General features: G+C 42.9%; 1 pseudogene; it reads left to right on the plus strand.

Moving 5' to 3' along the window:
- Positions 1–285: 285 nt before the first annotated feature.
- Positions 286–1,316, plus strand: LOC131486202 (succinate dehydrogenase [ubiquinone] cytochrome b small subunit, mitochondrial-like; annotated as a pseudogene).
- The last annotated feature ends 5,089 nt before the right edge of the window (positions 1,317–6,405 follow it).

Genomic DNA, 6,405 nt, shown 5'->3' on the forward strand with positions numbered 1-6,405 from the left:
ACGGGCTTAAGTCAGCAGAAGCCTGGGCCCCACAGAGTCCCCAGAGCGGGTCCCGAAATGTGGGAAGCCATCAGTTGCCTGAGAACTGGACTTCAGTCCAGGAATGCAAGGGGGGAAACTAAAGATTTCCCAAGAGGTCAAAAAGGAAATTAGGGACATGAGAAATTAAGGATGGCTGATAAATGCAAAGTGTTGAACTTGCATTTAAGGAATTTACAGTTCTAATTTTCTTGCCACGATCACTTTCTTCATTCTTCCATATAAAATTACATAGGGCACTGTTCTTTGAAATAGTAGCCCACTTTAAGAAACACACACCTATAAAAGATGGCGAATCTCTGGAGGCTGAGTGTCCTGTGTGGTGCACAAGGAGGCCAAGCTCCGTTTCTCCGAATTCCAGTGGTCAGACCTGCTTATGTCTCAAGACCAACCTACCCCAGGACAGTGTAGAACACAACACATTCACCTGTCACCCAACCACCATGCTGGTTCCAAGGCTGTATCTCTCCACTGGACTGGTGAGAGGGTGGTCAGTATTTTGCTCCTGGGCCTAATTCCAGCTGCTTGTTTGAATCCCAGCTCTGCGATGGACTACTTCTTGGCTGCAGCCCTCATGCTCCATAGTCACTGGGGCCTTGGATAAATGGTTAACTGACTACGTTCCTGGAGATGCTTTGCAGAAAACTGCCAAGGCAGGCGTTTTGGCCCTGTCAGCTTTAACTTTTGCTGGGCTGTGTTATTTCAACTATCATGATGTGGGCATCTGCAAAAGCTGTTGCCATGCTGTGGAAGCTCTGACCTTTTTGACTCAATACCACGAGAATTGATGTACACCTCTTTGCCTCTGCCCTGTCATGCCATTCAACTCACAATAAGGAGGAAATGACAGGTAAGTCCATTGGTGAGACAAACCTCTTCTCCTAATTGCCTTGTTATTTTTAGAATTTTGTCTTTGAGGAGAAGGTTTGAGAGGAATTGTATCCAAGTATTTTGGGGACTGAGTTCCTTGTTCTGGTGAGTTTATAGGGGTTGCCTCCCAGCTTCTCATAAGACTCAGCATAACTAAACATTGCATATGAGCTTTTGCCTGTTAGCTTTTCAAATTCTTAAAGGGAATTCAGCTTTATTACTATCAATACCTGATCAAACGTATATGTTTGTCCTGGGAATGATGGTGAAAGGGCAAGACTGTTCATTCACAAGTAAAGACTTTGCAAAAAATTAGTCAGTGTTTAATTTTTGAAAACTTCCCTCTCTGTTATACCAGTTATTAATGGTTACATGTCCTAGGGAAACTTTAAAGTTAGGAAATACTGCTCATTTCTAAAACTTGGGAGGAGGAGCCTGGAGAGCTTCTGAGTGTAGAAAAATTCCATGTAGGGAAGAGGTCCCCTTATAGATGTATCAAAATAGTACAGATTCTGAACTGGGACTTAATCCTCAAATGTGTTTATTTCACTTGTCCTAATGTTCTACAAATATAAAACTGTAAGTAATAATTATTCTTCCACTGTAGGAATCTCTAATGTGAAAATGTATTCTATGAAATAAAGTTTTTTTAAAAAAAATTAAATGCTATAGGGGCGCCTGGGTGGCGCAGTCGGTTAAGCGTCCGACTTCAGCCAGGTCACGATCTCGCGGTCCGTGAGTTCGAGCCCCGCGTCAGGCTCTGGGCTGAGGGCTCGGAGCCTGGAGCCTGTTTCCGATTCTGTGCCTCCCTCTCTCTCTGCCCCTCCCCCATTCATGCTCTGTCTCTCTCTGTCCCAAAAATAAATTAAAAAACAAACAAACAAAAAAAAAAAAACCAAAAAAAAAAAAAATTAAATGCTATAGGGGCGTCTGGGTGGCTCAGTCGGTTAAACATCCGACTTCAGCTCAGGTCATGATCTCGCGGTTTGTGAGTTCGAGCCCCGCTTCGGGCTCTGTGCTGACAGCTTGGAGCCTGGAGCCTGCTTCAGATTCTGTGTCTCCCTCTCTCTCTGGCCCTTCCCGTCTCTCTTTGTCTCTCTCTCTCTCTCTCTCAAAAATAAATAAACATTTAAAAAATTTTTAAATAAAATTCTATATAATAAAAAAAAAGAAAAGAAATATACACCTATAGAAAAATAAGAGGTAGTTTTTAAGGGTGTGTGGGATTGTCATCTTCTAAGCCTTACCCCTTGACCAGGGCAGCCAGAAAAAGACACCGGAGCATTCAGAGGCCATGAGGAGACGTGGAAGAAAAGATGCTAGGAAAAATCCATCCATTTTTAAAATTAATTTTTTAGCAGTGCACACAGTTTCAAACGTCAAATTGAACAAACGTATCTGGAACAAAATACAAATTCCTTGTTCCACCTGTCCTATTCCACATGGTTCCACCCCAGGGGCCAGCACTGCCAACTGCTGTTTCCCTGGGTTTCCTCATCCCTGTGTTTCTAAATAACAAGTTTATGCTATCTTTCACTTCATCAATTCTAGATGTGATCCACTGACTTCCTATTGTGGTAGATGATCTCAATCTCATTCTTGGACACCACTGTCCACATCCCTCTGTTTCCTGTCCCTCCTCCTCCTCATGTAGATTACAGTTTTTAGATCAATAGTCGCTGTTTACATTGTCCGCCTAGACAAATATTATTCACAGTGAGCATTGTAGTGCACTACGATTATGTTTCCTTTCTTAATTCTTGTTTTATCTGTAGTGGATAATTGCCTTGCTTTTTCATTTACTTAACTTTTTTGCATTTAATTGTCAATTAACCCTACAACTTCCAAAAGTCTCTCAGAACATTTTTCTACAAGGTCAACAACATCAAGCAATTTAACTTTCTTTCTTTCTTTCTTTTTCTTCTTTCTTTCTTTCGCTATTGGAACCACCTTTCATGAGGACCTGCTTTCTCCTACAGGAGCTGGCTTTTGGTCTGTAGGCCTGCTGCATAGCTGTATTCCTGGGACTGACTTCTCTTTGCTGCCATCCCTAAATTATTTTTGCCTTTCTCTTTGGGTTGGATTTCCTGTTTCCTTGATGTCTTCCTCTTTTTAGTTTAATACCTTGTTGGAATGGAATTTGTGCTTCAGCAACCTCATCAGGTTAAAAAGATGGTCCAACAGTCTAGGGTATAGCCATGCTCATCACCACACCTGCCTTTTGCGTGACTCTGCTCCAACCTGGGAAATACACCTGCCCTATCACCTGGCCTACAGCTGTCACTCTGGTATCTCCCTTCGCCATATTTCTCATGATTTCTTCTCTGGGTTGAAGTTAATTTTCTTTATCCCATGTCCTTCTCTTCCTTGCTTTACTTCCAATAGCCTTCTTGAGAAGGATGCATGGGAGGTGGAGGTTTTGAGCCCAAAGATGTCTTTATTGTGCCTCTCCTCACATTTGCTTGATTGTTAACTGACTCTAGAATACTTTTTTTTAATTTTTTTACATTTATTTAATTTGAGAGACAGAGTGAGACAAAGTGAGAGTGGGGGAGGGGCAGAGAGAGAGGGAGACACAGAATCCAAAGCAGGCTCCAGGCTCTGAGCTGTCAGCACAGAGCCCGACACAGAGCTTGAACCCACAGATCATGAGATCATGACCTGAGCCGAAGTCGGACGCTCAACCAACTGAGCCACCCAGGCGCCCTGACTCTAGAATTCTAAGTTGGAAATAATTCTTCTAGGCTGGAATTTTTTTTTTCATAATTTGCGGGGCATTTCTCCACTGCCCTTTATTTCCAGTGTGGCTATTGAGAAGCTATTTGAATTCTTTTTTTTTTTAATTTTTTTTTAACATTTATTAATTTTGAGACAGAGACAGAGCATGAACGGGGGGAGGGCCAGAGAAAGAGGGAGACACAGAATCTGAAGCAGGCTCCAGGCTCTGAGCTGTCAGCACAGAGCCTGATGCGGGGCTCGCACTCACGGACCGTGAGATCGTGACCCGAGCGAAGTCGGACGCTCAACCGACTGAGCCACCCAGGCACCCCTACTTGAATTCTTTTATATGTGATCTAGTTTTTCTCTCTGGAAGCTTGTAGGATCTTCTCTTTACTCTGAAATTTCACAATGATGCCCCTTCACATGGATTTATTTTTAATTTGGGGGCTCTCACATGTGAGCACATGTGTGAGCAGGGGAGGGGCAGAGAGTGAGGGAGAGAGAATCCCAAGCAGTCTGCATGCTGTCAGTGCAGAGCCCGGGGCAGGGCTCAACCTCACAAGCCATCAGATCATGACCTGCGCTGAGATCAAGAGTCAGACACTTAACTGACTGAGCCACCTAGGTGCCCCTCACTGGGCTCTTTGAATCTGAAAAGTCATGTTCTTCAGCTCTGGTAAATATTCTTAAACTATTTTTGATGATCTAGTCCCCTTAGCCTTCTCTGTTCTCTTCTGAAATTCTTCTTGGTCAGATTTTGGATCTTTTATACTTATCCTCTAATTTCTCATGTCATATCTCCTAATTTCCATTTCTTTATTCTTTTTGTTCCATTTGCCAGGAAATTTCTTCCCATTTACCTTCTGGTTCTTCTACTGAGTGTCTCATTTCTGCCACCCTATTTTAATTTTCAAAAGCATTTTTTGTTGTTATTATTTTTATTTGAGGACTTTTCAGTAACACTTTGTTCTTGCTTCATTGATAACATCACCCTCATTCTCCAGGAGTATTAATGATAACTTAAAAAAAAAGTTTTCTTCTAAACTGCATTCATTCTATTTCCTCTAGATTTCATTATTTACCTGTTTGGACCTCTTTATTCCACATCAGAGAACTTTCTCGATGTCCGACAAGACTTGGCTGTCTACTCTTGGCTAAGACTGGGCTCTAAAAAGAGACTGGAAGTCCTAAATGTGTGAAGGGAAAGATTGGCGTTTCATCCTGGGTGGTCCAAAGCCGTTGTGTATTGGGAACCTCCAAGTCAACGTCTTTCTTCTCAGGCTGGCCAGATTCCCTGAGGGAGAGTCTTCTCTCCCGATTGCAGGGAAATGTTCTGGATGCTGACATTTTTCAAGATGAATGAAGACGTGAACTGGGGATCTCAGCATTCAGGTGCACGTGCCCCCAGAAGCCTGTTTTCTGTGTAGCACACAGGACTTTGTTTCCCTCCTTTGCAGAAAAGCCTTCAGTGTTGTACCGAGACGGGAAAAGGGCAGCCACAGCAGCGTGGGGTAAGGAAGAAATCTTATTACTCCTTGACAGCTCGCCCCCACCCCCTGGCTTCTTATTTGAGCCCCTCCCTTACCCCCTGTTCTGAAGGCACCCAATGCCACCCAGTTCTGAGCTCCGGGAGGTTCTTCGGGAGGTTCTGCGGGATGAATCAAGCTGAGTTCTCACATTCTCCACTGAGGGCATAACGTTCAGCTCCATCAGCTAAGCGGATTCAGCTGCCACGCGCCCTTCTGATTTGTAGCTTCACAAATTTGATACTCTTGCCTTCTCTTGTTCTCCCTGTTGCCTTGAGTTTATGTTTTTGTTCTGTTTTAAAGTTACTTTACTGAGGAAAAATGCTATACATATATTGTATCCAATCAGGCACCTCAACCCAGAGGGTCTCAAAGCTAATTGACAAGCTTAATGACAGCCAACATTTATTATTTATTGTGACCCAGGCAGTCATCTAAACACTCACATGTACTAATTCATTTAATTTTCATACCAGCCCTAAGAGAGAAGTATCATTATGAAATGGGGAAACTGAGGCAGAGATGTTTTGTAAGGCCTCCCAACCAGAAAGTGATATAGCTGGGATTCAAGCCCCCAAATTTGGACCCATATCTGTACATTGTCTTGCTCGGGAGATGTTACTGTATTTACTCTAAAACCTGTTACCAAAAGACAAAGAGGGATCTGCACAGATTCTCTTCAGTAACTTTTCTAGTTGTATCTTTGTCCACTTTGCCTGTTAAGTATCAGGCACTGTGTGCAATTTTCATGTAACTTTCACCACATTATTACATGATAGGTATTCATAGGCATATTATACAGGTGAGAACACCAGGGCAGAGAGATGCTAAGTAACCTACTGAGATCTCTTGTAGTAACTGGAAGAGACAAGATTTAAAGTCAAGATCATATGGCTTCAAAGCCAAAGGAGGCTTTGGTGTGCTCAGAATTTTGGAAGGTATTGTCAAAAATGAGAGACGAGAGCATACGCCGTCACTCCCTTTCCGTGTGTCCAGATATTTAACGAAATATATACTTATGGTTCACGATTTTGGTTTTCTTCTTCAGTTATGCATATGTTGGGTCTCCTTTGTCTGCATCTCAAATCCCCAATTTTCCCTGTAATCCTTTTTAAGATTTTAGATGCATAGATTCCACGGTGGGAGTAAATGCACTTGTATGAGAAGAACAAGAAAGAGCTGGGCAAGTCCTGGAGGACCTTCAGACCCTGGTGTAGGTTAGATGCCAAGTGATGGAGAGAGGGAGAGA

The sequence above is a fragment of the Neofelis nebulosa genome, chromosome 9 (genome assembly GCF_028018385.1).
Source record: "Neofelis nebulosa isolate mNeoNeb1 chromosome 9, mNeoNeb1.pri, whole genome shotgun sequence".
NCBI classification, from domain to species: Eukaryota; Metazoa; Chordata; class Mammalia; order Carnivora; family Felidae; genus Neofelis; species Neofelis nebulosa.